Source organism: Spermophilus citellus (genome assembly GCF_964194105.1).
Source record: "Spermophilus citellus genome assembly, chromosome: 7".
Taxonomy (NCBI): Eukaryota; Metazoa; Chordata; class Mammalia; order Rodentia; family Sciuridae; genus Spermophilus; species Spermophilus citellus.
This window is the reverse complement of record NC_138188.1, coordinates 102,610,712-102,626,672: the sequence shown is the minus strand read 5'-3', so window position 1 is coordinate 102,626,672 and position 15,961 is coordinate 102,610,712.

Here is a 15,961-nt window from a genome sequence, read left to right as displayed (position 1 = left end):
TGTTTGTGTGTGTTCACTTACAATTTGCTATTTTTCCTTGCTATGACTTGGCAAGCATATTTACTTGGGAAAAATAATGTAGCATAATTTGCCTTTCTAATTTTCAGAGAGAGTTCTTCTGGTTACATGGGGGTCAGATTTTCAAATGACTGGTGCCAGGAAACTGGGACTGCACACAGAGCACTGTGCTAGGCAAGGAAATACTTCATTAGACTTGTATTCCACGAAGACACTTTCGCTTCTTAACGCCCGTGATTTTAATTAAAACCTGGAAAGTAAAGAATCCTCTGGTTGTATTAATGCTTTCATTTCCATTAGGACAGTGGAGTTTATAAACACTATCTGGGTTTATAAATTAGTCCTCATGCGAATAATAAGTGCAGAATGTCGCATGGAAAGCAAAACTCGGCCTGCCCATCTGTTCCTCTCACACTTTCTTCTTCCATTGTCTTTTCCTCTTCAGAAACTCCTGGAGGAGAGTCTGTTTTCCTTTTACCCTCTAGATATCTGCCATCCATATGCTTTAACCATATCTATATTAGAACCAGATTTTAATTTGTGTTAATACAAGGGAGGCATTAGTGTAGCATTTGGGTATAAATCTAAAGTAAAATAAATGAAAAATTTAACCATTAAGTTCACATGAAAGACAAGTTGCCCTGTTTCTACAACTCTAGATTTCTTATCACATTTAAGAGTTTCATAATAGGTAAGAAACAATAGGTCATGAAAGTAATATGTCCATTTTTCTGTGTTTTAATTTATATGACTGGCTTTGGTAATTAATCATTTTTGTGTATATTTACACACACACACACACACACACACACACACACACACACACCGTACATATTTATCTTTCCAAAACAAGGTCACCAGATACATGTGCATGTTTTTACATAGTATTTGATCAATGTATTATCCTTCTCCTTCATGTATACCAATAAATGTAACCAGATAAACAAATATAGAATTATAGTTAAGAATGTGATGAAATTACATATTCTTAATGTATTACTATTAAAAGGAATGCCTGCCAAACATATGATTGATATTATCAATTTTAGTGAAGAGTTGCAGCAAGAGAAAAATAATATGGGCATTAAAATGAACTAGGAAATGAATAAGAGTCAGTTTACAGACATATTTTTCTCTCCAATCCTTTTGGAAATGAGGACAATATACACTATAAACAAATATATACATATTAAAGAAGCAAGTATTCTATGAGGAGGAATAAACCCTCAGAACTACCTTTTGTGGCTTGTGTGTCATACAGACTTCAAGTGTGGGGCTGCTTATTCCCAATCTGGGAAGAATGGAATTGATGGGAGTAGATACTTTCTGTAGTTAACTTCTGAGGATTCAGTCTCAAGCGAGCTATGCTACTTTTTGGTTGAGAGAATTGTGCAACAAGCTATTTGTGTACACTTTATTCGAAATAATTGGGTGAGACAAAAAAGTGATCCTTTTGTGAGTGTCAGGACACCTGAGTGCCTATGTGGATTACCTTTGTCACATGGAGGGGCAGGCCTCTTTCTCCGGAATAGGATGTCATGTGCTCAGCTCTTTTCTCATAGGAAATTAAGGTACAGGATCTTATTGTCCATTTGTCATAAACATGGGATTATCCTATGTAGGAGGGCCGCTGGCATGCTCTGCATATGCCTGGCACAAACAGACAGACAGATCGGAATACTGCTAATAGGCATGTCCATGATGAATGTGCCAAAAATGAGTATGTTTCCTCATAACAAAATATGCATTGTGCAACAAACATATGTATGGCAGTAAGATTTAAAAACACAACAAATTACCCATAATTACAAATATCAATTTATAATATTATATACCTTTATTACCAGAAAAAATATGTACATTTTTTTTATTAACCAAGTAACAAATATTTTAGGGCATTGAAAAGAATCTTGTGCTCTTGATTCCATACTTTGCTATATTCTCTCTTCAGTTTCCTCCAGTTAATTCTCCATCTTGAATGTGAGCATTTTTAAAAAGAAACAGTAATAAGATCATTCTGTAGCTGTTGATTATTTCCAGAGAGCTTTTTCTTTTTCACATGCAATATCTGTTTTCAGCAATGTCATTTGGTTAGTGAGCGTGTGTGTGTGTGTGACAATATATGCGAGTTTAGTCACTAACTTTACCACCAAGTTCACATAAAGTTCCTAAATAGCAAATATGTTGTGCAGTTTGCATATTTCATTATTCTATTTACTTCTTTATAGAACACTCTCTGTATTACCTTATTTTCAGTTTGGGAGTCATATCAACCCAGGGATAATTTTCTTATTTTATTCTACCTAAACAGTTATTCCCATGATTGTGTTATAGTTCTCTTCACAGTAATAGTGAGCCTAATTCCATAATTGTATTTTTAAAAATTTATTTATTTTTTTAGTTGTAGATATACCCAATAACTTTATTTATTTGTTTATTTATATGTGGTGCCGGGGATCAAACTCAGTGCCTCATGCATGCTTGGCAAACACTCTGCCACTGAGTCACAACTCTGGCCCCAAATAGTGAGTAAATTGCTCACTATTAATCCAATTAGGGAGGTTAGGAGAACTGAACTATAGTTTTACATCATAGTTTCTTGTGTCTTCAGGTGGTTCCTAGCCAATAGGATCTTCTTGGCCTGAGTTATGGACAAGATTCAAAGAAAATGAAGAGGAAATAGAGGCCAGAGTATTATCCTAGAACTGAGGATGACAAAGTTAGCAGTTATAGTTTGGGGTTTTATTCATGTGGGTTTGCTAATACTGAGCCCCTGATTTGGAAGACATGCCCCACCTGAGAATGGCTATACTGGCTCTGGGCTTCCTGAAACACAGAAGCAAATCCTTGCATGACTGACAGCAAGGAGAAGCAGAGAATGCTGTAATTTCAAGGTAGAGGTCCCTTCTGAGAAGAAGGAAGAATGAAACTGAGCCAACTAAGTGCTGCTATTCTTTTTAAATTTAACCAGCTTGTATGCTATCCTCATCTACCTAGGGGCAATAAGTAAAGGGTTAGAGAAAAGCCAAGAGCCTGCTTAGGGCTCCCCTTATGAAAACAAGGAACTAGGAAAACTCATTCACTTCTAATAATATATTTACCTACCAGATCATATAATCATGGAATAACCTGCAAGAGTTAGGCCAAGGAAATATGGCATGGCCTCATTTTTAAACAAAAATCTCAGTAAATATTAAGCAGATCTGTTTTACAAGGAAACAGCAGTATTTGGATTTTTCAGAAGGTTGGCTAAACTTGGAATAGAGATGGGCTAGTGATTTTATGTTTTGAAGTGCATATAATATTTTTGGTGTGTTGTCAGGCCTCATTTTGATAAATGGATGTGAACTCATCATTTAAATGCATAGTGACATTGTCATTCAGACCACACTTGACAGCTATCTGGCTTCTTGGTTAAACTGTTAGGAACCTAGGACAGCTCTCTGGTAAAGGTCTTTGTAACCTTGGGATGACCAACCAGGGTTGAAGGCCAAATACAGAGGAGAGTGCAGAAAGATCCATCCCCTCTCTCCTGGAGCAGACCACAGGAATGCTATTGAGATATTTTCCCAAGTAGTTTAAATAGAAGTGTCTGGTGGCAAAATGAAAACAAATGAAGAAGCCAGTGACACCCACTCAGGGATTCAGTTTCCTGCAGCCTACAGCCCCTGGGGAAGAAGCAAGCTGGCACTTCCATCACAAGGAATGCATCTCAGTCAGGGAAGGAGCTGCCAGAATAAGCAGGAGGAGGATGTGCTATTCCCTGATCTTTTGCTACGCTCCCTGGAATTCTCTGACATTGCTGAATCTGTTAGAAGTGCATGTTCAGTCAGCTTGAAGCCATGGGCTTTCTGACTCCCAAAGGATTCCAAACTCATCAATTGGTCTAATCAGTACATCTCTTTTAGAAGCACTATTGGGAACTCCACAAATGCAACAGTTCCATCTCTGTTGCTTACTCCCATCTTTCATTTTCAAGGGGAATGTGCAGATAACGCATAAAAGCTGCTGATTCCCTTCAGGAGTTTAGTGGCACTGTGATGTACACAGTTGTGCTCTTTGCTACCCTGGGCTCAGGCTCAGCCCCACCTTGGCTGTTTCTTTCACCTTGCTTTTTCCTGCCCCTTCTTCCCCATAACTCAGTAAAAGCAATGCTAGAAATTGTCAGAGTGAATTATGCTGAGCATCTGGGGATTTGAGAACAATCCATAGCTCACAACTTCCCTTCTTAACTGGCATGCTGCCTACTGTTTGACTGGTCCATAGAAATAACCTGAGTTTTATGATCAAGATTATCATTTCAGCAGCTCATAATTATACCCATGAAGCAGATGAAGATCAAGGAAGCCTGCATTCTATATAGGGTACAAATTGGCATATCAATGGATAATATGAGAAGTGTTCTGGTGAACTCAGTTGGGTATGTGTAAAATTTTTATGAGAGCTTCTCTTTCACCAATAGTTTATAAAGTAGGCTTAATGATCATGGTTGAGAGAAAGTATATTTTGGCTATCCACACTGCACATTATACATTTGGATGACAAGATTTTTGTTAACATGCCTGAATGCTTAGGAAGGGTATTAACCAAGCAAAATGACTGTCATTTTGTGTAGTTTTGCCTCCGTCAGGGGCTAGTAAATTGCTCACTATTAAACCAATTAGGGAGGTTAGGAGAACTGAACTCTAGTTTTAGAGATCAGAACGTCATGTTAAGCATGTCATAGTGCCCTGACTCACATGTCCAAATGCTACTCTTCCCTGTCTCTAAATTAAATAGGTGGATAACTGTGGGACAGAGGTGGCTAAAGTTACAGTATTATATTCCCATGACACCTGTGCATGAGGAGTAAAGTGCTTTCCATAAGAATCTGAAACTTGTAGAAAACTAAAGATTTAAAAGAAGACATCAGCAGAAGCAAAATAAGCAAACACAAGGCATGATGGCACATGCTTGTAATTCCAGTCACTGGGAAGACTGAGGCAAGAAGATCTAAGTTTGAGGCCAGCCTGGGCAATTTTAATGAGACATTGTCTCACAATAAAGTAGACTAGGGATGTAGCTTAGTGCTCACCTAATATGTGAAAAGCCCTGGGTTCAATCTCCAGTACCAGGGAAAGGGGAAGGTAATGCTTAGATATTCTGTTTGAATTTTCCCCTCTGACCTAAAAAATACCAGTTGTGAATCCCTTCCACTTGTAGTATCTCATTACATTTTCACAACTTTGTGAAATAAGGACTGTTATTTTATTTTCTTCTTGGTCCCTCTGTGCCCCTGTTTCCTTATTTGTGAAGTGACAAGAGTAATACTAATTTCATGGACTTTTTATCAGAATGAAATGAGGTCATTTCAATCCCTTTCTATGGGTGTCAATGTGAGTCATCCAAAGAATAGACAATTTGATGGCAGGAGATGTGTAAGAAATGTGTTGGGAGAAACACAAGTGGAAGATAAAGGATGGCACAAAGGAAGGGGAAGAAGGGCTTAGCTGTACTATGAATTGACCTTGCAAATAGAAGAATGGATAGAGGTTTGGACTGAAAGAACTTCGGACTATAATTCTTAGACTCAGTCCAAACAAAAAGGAGTCCTGCATGAGGCAGGACTAGCTCAGTTCTAGAATTCCCACTGTGTAATTCATTGTCAGGGAAATAGTGAGGGTGGAAGGGTCTCAGAATCAGCATCTTTGGATTCCAAAGTGTGACAGCTAGGGGCTCCCATTCAATCTGGTCTCCCTCCAGCACAGGCTCTTGAGGAGTGACCTTCATGAAGAGGGGCGCTACCACAAACCTTACCGTATAGGTGCCTGGAACCTAGTACATGCCTGAGCTATGTTAACTATTATCATTCCCATTTCACAGGTTAAAGAAACTGCAGCCCTAATGAGAATGTGTGATTTGGCTAGGATCCCTTGTAACAGTGGAGACTTATTCTTACATTTCTGCCTCTGGATCTTGTGCTCTGCCAAGCATATCAGAAAGCTGCTGTTAGCATGTACTTAATGTGTTTCCTTTTGTGATAAAGAAGAAACTAATTTCATTGGGAGCAACAAAACCTTACCCTAAGCCCTTTAGGTTGTGTAGCCTTGCTGCCTCTAAAAGAAGTTTATTTCTGTGGCTTCTCAGGTACAGTATGTTGCCTTTAGCATCCAGAGAACCCAGTTTCTGGGATTTGAGCCAAGGCAGATTCTAAGGCTGTACCCTAGCTCCTGGGAAGGTCATGCCACTTTTGGCTTCAAAATTCAGAAGACAGCATGCAATGCTTCTTTCTGTGTCATAGAGAGGGGTATGGGTCTTTCTTAATGCTCTCATACATTGGAATATTTTTCCATGTGATGCCCATTTAAATCTCCTCATGGTGTATAATTTGCCTTCTATGGCCCTTAATCTGTTTTCCACTGAACAGATTTTACTTTCTATTTTAACCCCCCAAAAATATATCTGTTAAGATGTGTGTGTTAACAAGTCTTTTCAAATGTCTAAAAAGATGTTCATAGTACACTTCTTTTTTTTTTTTCATTTTTGGGAAATAAGAATGTAACACAACCACTCTCCAGTTAGGGTGTGTGCTTCGATTAAAAGAGGTAAATTTCCAATTGACCTAGCAGATACACAGCTGCATTAGGCCAAAAGAGCAAAATAATACCATTTCTGGGTATTGTCATGTTTAAGTAATTATAATCTCTTGCATCAGAAAATAGACTTAAATATCCCTGAGTTGAGGTAAGAGTAGTTAAATGTGATCTTGCACACTCACAGAGACACTCGCAGGCACACTGATACATTTAGCTCTGAGATATAAATGTGGGGATACACTTGAGAGAAGCCCGGAGCAAATATAATCAGGCATTTTGGTGGAGAATGGCATCCCCCTCCCCCGAGTTAGAATGGAACTTCCCAGCATTATGTTAGTAAAGACCAAAGGACATGACATTTTTTCCCATTTTCCTGGATGCTCTAATGTAACAGCTTCTGTCCTACTAGCTCAGTGCTCTCAATGGCCCCTAAAGCTACTCAGAAAGTTGGTAATAATCACCTCCAAGATTGCAGCTTCCAGAAAAGATGCTTTCCATTGAGCCTGTTAAATCTGCCATTGGAATAGCCTTTCCAAGAGGACAAAATCGGTTGGTTTGTTTATTTGTTCCCTGACTGCTCAAAAAAGAATTTGAAGAGGTCACATTGTTAACCTGGCAAGATGTGTCAAACCACAAATCACTAAAATGTGGTTGAAGCAACATTGCATGGCTTCAAAACAAGGCCCCCTCTCAGAACAAAAGAGGCCACCTTGGTAGTGGATTACTATCTGATGGTCCGGTGTGTATATTTGAGTCTGTCTTCAAGTTTATTCAAGAACAGCCTCAGAACTGAGACTGTGACATGGGTCATTCTGAAGGCATTATCAGTCAAATAAAAAGAAGCAGTTTGGGAAGAGGTCTTATAGTCATCCTAAAATGACACCAGAAAGGAACATTAACCCAGCAGCTAAGCTTGCTGTTGCACAAGGGGTAGCCTCCAGGGATGCCAGGAGAATAAAGACCTGAATTGAAAAGGCAGGGTTATTCAGTCCTCACTGAATTGGTGCCCTCTCTCCAACTCAGCCCTGCTGCTCAGGTTTCCTACTGGAAACAGCAACCAAAAGGGTTTCTTTCTTTAACCTTTGGTTTTTCTATGGCATAGTTCTCTTGACATTTCCCATGTAATAAAATTAAGTAAAATAAAATAAAAAAGAAGCAATATTATTTTATTTGAATTTAGGCTGGAGGACAATTCCAATAGAAACAAATAACAATATGACAAAATATATCTATACTCTATCCAAGAAGCTGGCTTTAAAGAGCAATATTTAGAGATAATTAAATAGGTGAAGTAGGTCCTTGGAGTTCACTTAGAAGGATTTAAACTACATAATTTATTTATGTGATTTGTGCTTACTAAGGGATATTTCTTTTATTATCTTGAAGACTAATCCCCTATCCCTTTCTCTCCTCCTATGTCTTTAGACATAGTCATCAGTCTTGAAAAATCACCAACACTTGATTTATTTATTTTCACTGAGGATCTTGGAAGGATGAGAATAGAATGCAAAATAATTCAATCACATACCATGTGATTAAGTTCATGACTACCTAAAAGGTTCGTAGCGGCATCTTTAAATCTTCTCTTTCAGTTTCTTATTTTACATGCCAAAAAAAATAGTATATGCTTAGTTATTTGAAGTTTTAAATTCATGTATTGAGATAGCAAATAAGCATCTGTAAGGGTAGATCTTATAACATGTAATATTATACTTCCCATTTTGTACAACGGAAATGCAATGTTCAGAGAGGTTAATTCACTCTTGCACATTTACCAGATATAACTAACCTTAACATCGGTCTGATGTTTCTGTTCACTGGGACACTTCAGTATTGTGTCTGTATGATGTTAGATCCCACTATAATCTATCATCTGTGCAGTAACCAAAAAGATATTTTTTTAAATTTCACCGGATAAGGTTATCCTCTTGCTCAAAAAGCCTTCCAACAAATTCCCTGTGCATGTAGAATAAAAATTAAAGATCCTTGTCACGACCTCACCTTGAGTATCCATGTGACCTCACCTTATACCACTCTCTCACTGTTAAACTCCAGCCTCACTGCCCTTCTTTCTGTTCTATGAGCATGTCATGTTTATTCTCTCACCTTGACAGACTTTCAGACTTGCTCTTTCTTCTGCCTGAAACTGTTGTGAGATTTTTGCATTGCTGGCTTGCTTTTGTCATTTAAGTTCAGTTTAAACGTCGCACCTCACATGTTCTTAGGGGTATATTTGTCAAATCAAATTTCACTGTAGTATACATTATCAGAAATTACTTTTTTGTTTATTTGCTTGCTTACATGTTTATTCTATGCCTCTTCACAACATATACACCCTTGCATGTAAGTCCTACAGCAGGTGACACATTCTCTTTTATTCTCTTCTGAGATCATAATGTATGAGATGGTTCCTGAGATTCTTCTACATTGCAGATGCTTAATTTTGAAAGTAAGCTGAAAAACTCAAAGGCATTTCTTCATATCCTCAGAAAATTGTCAGTTTTGAGCTAGACAGGAAATAAAAGTTTTAAATTAGGCTTTTATTATATAATGCTAAATTGAGAAAACATACAGTTAGATATGATATGATTGGAAATATATACCCCAAAACATCAATGAAATAGACCAAATACTAAAAATAATGACAATATCATCTTTTGTATATTGTTTTATATTTTCTTGATTTTTTTACAGTGAATTTATGTTACTTTTATTAGTGGGATAAAATCACTTTTAAAGCATAAGATAAAATTTAAGGAAAAAAGCAATTTCTCAGTACTCAAATTATTATTTTCTCAAGGTACTCAGCTTCCCAATGGGCATTAAAACTAACATTAACCTGTTCTCATGGCCACGTGGTCTCAGTTCTTCTACTGTGTCTCATGTGATGGTTTTGAGTTCTTCTCTTCAGAATGTAATTAGGTTTATTTATATCTCTACAGCACTCAGCACTATGTATAATTTTCTAGGAATGATGTAAATGATGCAGAGTAAAGTGGAATAATGTTCTTCTACTTTCTAGATAATTCCTAGATGTTTATTGCTGCTTAAGTTTGCACTAGATTTTTGACAACTCTCATCATGGAATTAGAAACTTAGAACATTCTCTCCATAGGCAAAAATGTTACCTGCACTGCCTCAACTCATACCTACATGTGTACTTTTGTTTACATTTACAAACAAGACCTAATATTACATTGTAATATATTATGTTGATTTAGAGTTGTCTCAGTCTTCTGGTATATTGAATTTATTTTTTTAACCCAGATTCTATCACCCAGTGGATTCATTATTCTGTCCCCATGTTCATTTTATTTACATATGTGATGTTCATTTAATTAATTTTAAGAATATTTGATAGGTCAAGGTCAAGAACAGAGCTCAGTTCAAAGCTACTAGATTCTTCTTAGTTAATGCTCCTCCAGGCATCCAGTACACACTATGGTTGCAATTGATCCATTATAAATCTAGCTAGTAATATAATACAGTCCATGTATCTTGATTCTTAACAATTCATCAGTGGTGAGGGTAGTAGGAAGTATCCTTCTGAAATCCAGATCAACTATACCTGTATGATTTAAAATTTAAAATCTTAATGATTGTGTGTTGAGAGAAAGGATCTGTAAACCAGGATTGCACTGTGCTTAGTGAATCCATGATATACCTTAATGAGCATTGCATTATATTCTAACAATCAACAGTAAAATACTTTAGTTCCCAAAATTCACATATTCTCTTCTGAAAATCAAGTACTTGCTTATCTTTGGTCTCTACCACTCATGCACATCTTCATTATTTCTTTAAAAACACTCTCAATAATTAATTTACTTCAATTGTGAAGTTTATCAGTACTCCCCAAGGTTGTAATTTGTCCCACTAGGAAGAATCAACATCATTTAATTTTTCCTAATTTCGCCACCCATCTTGAGCTGTAGTTCTCTCTGAGTGATGTTGATTCTACTCTTTCTTTCTTAAGAACAACACTCCATTTAAAAGAGAAGCCATTAAAGACCAAATTTAAATCGTTCTGTTCTTTTTCTGTCCTTTTTTGGCATTATAGTCTCTACACTCCTTGTTCTCTTCCCTTAACAGAAACTTAATAGATTTTGCTATGATATCATTTTCCTTATCTTATCCTCTCTTTCTCACCTTGCTGCTTATTTAAATTAGAGGGGTAGAATATTTATTTTATGGCTATTCTTAACTCTTATTATTTGTCAAATTAATATATGTATTGGAGATTTGGTTCCATTCAAAATATTTTGTCTGGGTATTGTGGGGAATATCAAGATTAGTAGAACATGACCCACACTTTCAGAGAACTCTCGATATTTTCACACTGGGGTACTGCTAGTCTTGTTTTAGAGCACAATAACTTGCTGAAGAGCATGTTAATTATTCTTCACCACTGTTTCAGCACCAGGGACAATGCTCACTGTGATGCTTACAACCACTGTGCATGTCATAAAGTATATTGCTGTGCATTACCACTTTTGGTTACTTCTCAATAGGGTCCCTGTTAGTGATTAGTCTGCACATATTTATTAATCTGCACATTGTCTGCCTTAGTTCTACCTTTGGACAAACTTTACAGTGATTTCCTGTCTTGCTGTTTTTATGCATTCATTGTTTAGAAGTATTTGAAGAGGGGGATGAGAAGTAAGAGCTTCACGATTATCAACCTACATTATACTTTTCATTTTTCCCTTGAAACTCTAATTATGAGCCCAATTGGTATCTTTTCTTCTGAGAAAAACTTGCACTCAACCTCCTCGTCAAACAGTGTAGTGAAGCATACTGCCAACGCAAAATCCTCTGGGTGGAAGTTAACAATTTATAGGTGATGATAATCTGTTTCTTTACGGGTTTTTACAACATCCTCCTGTAAAAGTAACCAAGTTTCAGATAGTCTTCAATATAAATAGAAGAACTGCATCCTTTTTCCATCTTTTCCCCTAAGAAGGAGTATTAGAACAAAGTGAGTGAGTGTAGCACTTTAAATGGGTGATCTAGATTGAATCTATTGAAACTTATAAGCTTAATTTTATTAACAATTTAACACTTAACAGTGATAGTTTATTGTTTTGAGAAGATAATCCAAGTCCATCCAAGTAGAAATCCTGGGAAGTTTTGGCAATGGTTCTAGAATTGGAAACAGAGTATTTTATCTCTATACCTCAATGGAATGCATTAAACAACCCAGAAAGGTGACATGGTGTTTTTTTTTGTTGTTGTTTTTTTTTCCAAACATTGACAGACTTTATTGTGGGGGGTTCCCACCTGGGACCCCACCCTCTTAAATAAAAAAAGTGCATAGAAAAGAAGGGATTTAGAAACCTTTGTACAATATCTACATCCTGGGCCCCCAGGGCAGGAAGGGGGCAATTGCTGGAAGGGTAGAGGCAGGCCCCTTGCCACCTGCATGTCCACATCCACTCTGAACAGGAGGGTGGAAGTGAGATGCTCTGAGGGACTAGGGATCCTTCAGGCTAGGGGCAAGATGGCAAGAGGAGTTGTGAGGAGTCGTGGTGGGCAGCCACGGCCTCAGTTAAGGAACCGTCGGCAGCGCTTGGCGCCACAATTGCAGGGCAGCTTGTTGCTGGCATCCTCAATGGGGAACTTGTAGTCATAGGTAAGTTCCTCACCACGCAGGATGCGGCGCAGGGCAAAGATGACGATGTGCTTCTGGCCCTCCACATGGATGACACGAGAGAAGCAGTTGGGCTCACATGAATGGTTGATGAAGCGGGCGGCATTGCCATGCATTGTGGCATCCACCACATCAAAGTCATCCATGCGGAACATGTAGCACCCGATGCCCTTCCCATCGTAGAACTTCTCCCGCTTGTCAGTCAGCACAGAGCGAATGACAATGCCAGAGTATTCAATGACCATCTCGCCGGCACCGATGTTGCGCTTACAGAACAGGCCTCGCCCATGGATGGCTGATCTGTAGACACCCACAGCCTCTTTGGACGTCTTTTTGAGGTGGCGAAAGCGCATGGCCATGGGCAGTTCCAGGCTGGTGGCACGTCTGATTGACCTGAGCTGCACCTCATCCTCTTCCTCGTCACAGGTGGCCCCCTCAGGGAGCACCCGGTGTTGGGAGGTGTTAAGACCTAGTAGTTTGAAAATGATTTTGAAAACAAAACAAAAGATAGATTTTGTGATTTTAGGGGAAAAAATAAGTCAAGATACATACTTAATCACGTTGGCTCATAGAGTTATAAAATTCCAGAATTCTAGATATCTGTTATCAAAGATGGAGGAACTAGAGAAGTTCCTTCCTCCCAGACCACTAAAACCTTCTAGGACCCTGTAGTTTTGCTCTTAGGCATGCATCTGAAAATTTTCAGAACATGTTGCCAACAAGAATAGTTAAAATACTCCATTTTCAAAGTTTTTATTTCTACTTAAAACATTCAGAATATAGCTATAAACTTTCAGAAAGAATATTGATTGAAACTATATGGAATGCATTATTTTCATGTTCTTTTGGTGATTCTTAATAAAAACGTTTCAATCATTTGGCAGTGTCTAAGATACCTGAGGACTCAGTGGTTGAGAGTACCAAGTTGCCTTGCTTCTGAGGACACTGTTGGGTATTGTACCAGGTACCAGATAGAATGGTCAAAACAATTAACAGTCCTCTAAGTACATTATCAGGAAACTAATAAAACTTAAACATGCCTTCTGGTTTCTAAGGCAGATAATATTTTCTTATCTTCTGAATTTTCTGCTGGAGAGAGTCAAACTTCCAAGCTACCAGCATATAGTAACCCTGAGTATATATGATCATTTTCATGGAAGAAATTAGACAGTCAGTTGACTCTCTGGACTCCCAGGGACATCTACTCCAGGCAACATAGCATTACATGGTCATGGGACATCATGGGACATATAAGAAACGTAACCACTGAAAGGAAGACAACATATTTTTCAAACTGTAGGCAAGCCCAGATACTTCCTTAGGAAAGGATTCTAAAGCTCAAACAATTGTAAATGCTCCTTTTAAAGACTATCAGCTTCTTGACGTTTAAAAATATAAATACACATTAAGGGCATACTCAAAATGCAGCTGGCTGGTATAAATCAGATGTTTGGCAAGGGACAGTATGTTATGTGGAAATATTTTCACCCATTAGGAATGACCCATTTTGTACTTTCCAGGGCTCTGTTTCTTTCTTCCACTTAAGACAATATTTTATCACTCTCCTCCATGTCATCTACTTTCTATGCATACATATACTATATATGCAAAGGTTTTATTTGTATTGATTTATTCACCTCATTCTGTATTCATCACATACTTTTCCCAGCCTCCAAAGAACTTATTATAATAAACAATGCAGTAAACATTAAGTAGCTAATCCTCAAGCATTTTCCCCTAAGGTGACATTATTCCAATTTCACAGATGATGAAACTGAGGTATTTATAACTTTATAATAAATAAGATTATAGTTAAAGATGGCAGATTTGAGGAAGGGTACCCTTTGCAGTAGTTAGGAGACTTGGGATTCAAGCAGCAGAAGTGCTGTTTCTCAGCAAGGTGGGAGACAGAGAGAATTCATTGAAATTCAATATCAGACAGTCAGAGAATCTTAGAGAACCAGAAATTTGAGTGTTTTGAACAGAGGACAAGAAGGAATACATTGGAGCCAATCTGGTGACAGCAGCAGCACCAGTTCACTACAGAGGGAAGATGCAACAAGAGCAGAGAGAACCACAGTGGACAAATTGAGCATGGGAAAATCTGCAGAACAGAAATAGAGGTTGCATAGCTGGCTGTTGGAAAATTCTCCATGGTTCTCAAGTGTCAAGCAGAGAGCTGAGGCAGGGAACCATCTTGAAGAGATCTCACTGGGATTGATGCTACAGGAGCCCAGGAGATCAAAACAAATAATACCATGCTGTCCGAGTTAGTACTTACTTTGTAACCTGGGTGTGCCAGGCAGAGTACAATGAACATGAGCAGAGAGAGGATTGTGCCCAAGGAGATTCACATTGGTGATATAAAGTTGTGTGTGGCTCACTTTCTCTTTTAGTCTGTGGGCTTACTAGAACCAGATAAAGAGGGTCCAGAAACTGGACAAATGGGCAAAATTGCACTTGGAAATTTGAGCCTGGGATGGCCACATTTATGAGTGGTAGAGTGTGCAAGACCTGCACAAGGTTGGTTACCCCACCCTAATGGGAGCATTCTTGGGAGGCCCCTGAGATCCAGAAGCACTGCAGAGATTAGCATCTGCCCATCCCTAGGGGTGCGTTGATCCAATCTCTCTAGAGCAGATAACACCTGACAAATTCACAAAAGTATGATTAGGAGCTATACCCCAGATATCCAAACTTCCCATTTAAATATCTGCATTGATTTGACAGATTTTTGAAGTGCATTGATAAGTCTGTCCAGACAAACTCTAATTAAGAGCACTTCACATCCCATCCTACTTTATACTGGTAAGGAGGGGTGCCTGAGAGCGATTTCAGTCTGCATCAGTTCCATACCATCCCAGCAACTTTATGAGCAACGCAAAAATAGGAAGGGTCTAACAGCACCTAACCCTGCCTTTTTCTAAGAGGCACATGGTCCAAGAAGAAACAGAAAGAAGGGCAATGAGAGACAGGCAGGCAGCACTCATCCATCCTTGCCAACATTTGTGACTGTCTCAAGGTGACAATCCTTTCATTTCTCATTAAGCAGTTTTACCTTATTGGGGTGGAGGGTAAGTTACTGGGGATTGAATTCAAGGGGACTCAGCCACTGAGCCACATCCCCAGCCATATTTTGTATTTTATTTAGAAACAGGGTCCAGGTGAGTTGCTAAGTTCCTCATTGAATTTCTGAGGTCGGCTTTGAACTCTCTATCCTCCTGCCTCACACTCCTGAGCCTCTGGAATTACCTTTTTAATTATTTAAATTTTCCTTTTTTCTTTCTTTCTTTTTTTCTTTTTCTTCTTTTTGGTGTTCTTGCTGTGCTGATTGGCTCATTTTACACACACACACACACACACACACACACACACACACACATACATATACATTTTTAAATTTTATTTTGCCATTTGAAAGTTAAGGATTTCTGTGTATTTGTTTTCTTTTGATTTTTTTTTTGTGTGTGTGTTTGTTTCTTGCATTACTCTTTCTTTTTCCTGTAATACACATATGATCTTGTTCTTTCTTTGGCTGTATTTGTTTTGTTTCTTTTATTTATTTTTTCTCCTCTTTGTTTGAAGATATAACTTGCTACCACTCTTCTGCTTTCTTTCTGTTCAAAGTTTGTATATTCCAAACTTCCTTTGCCTTCCAACCCTGCCTTTCTTTTGCTTAATAAACTGTAATTTTATCATCTTTTAGAACTATTTAGCT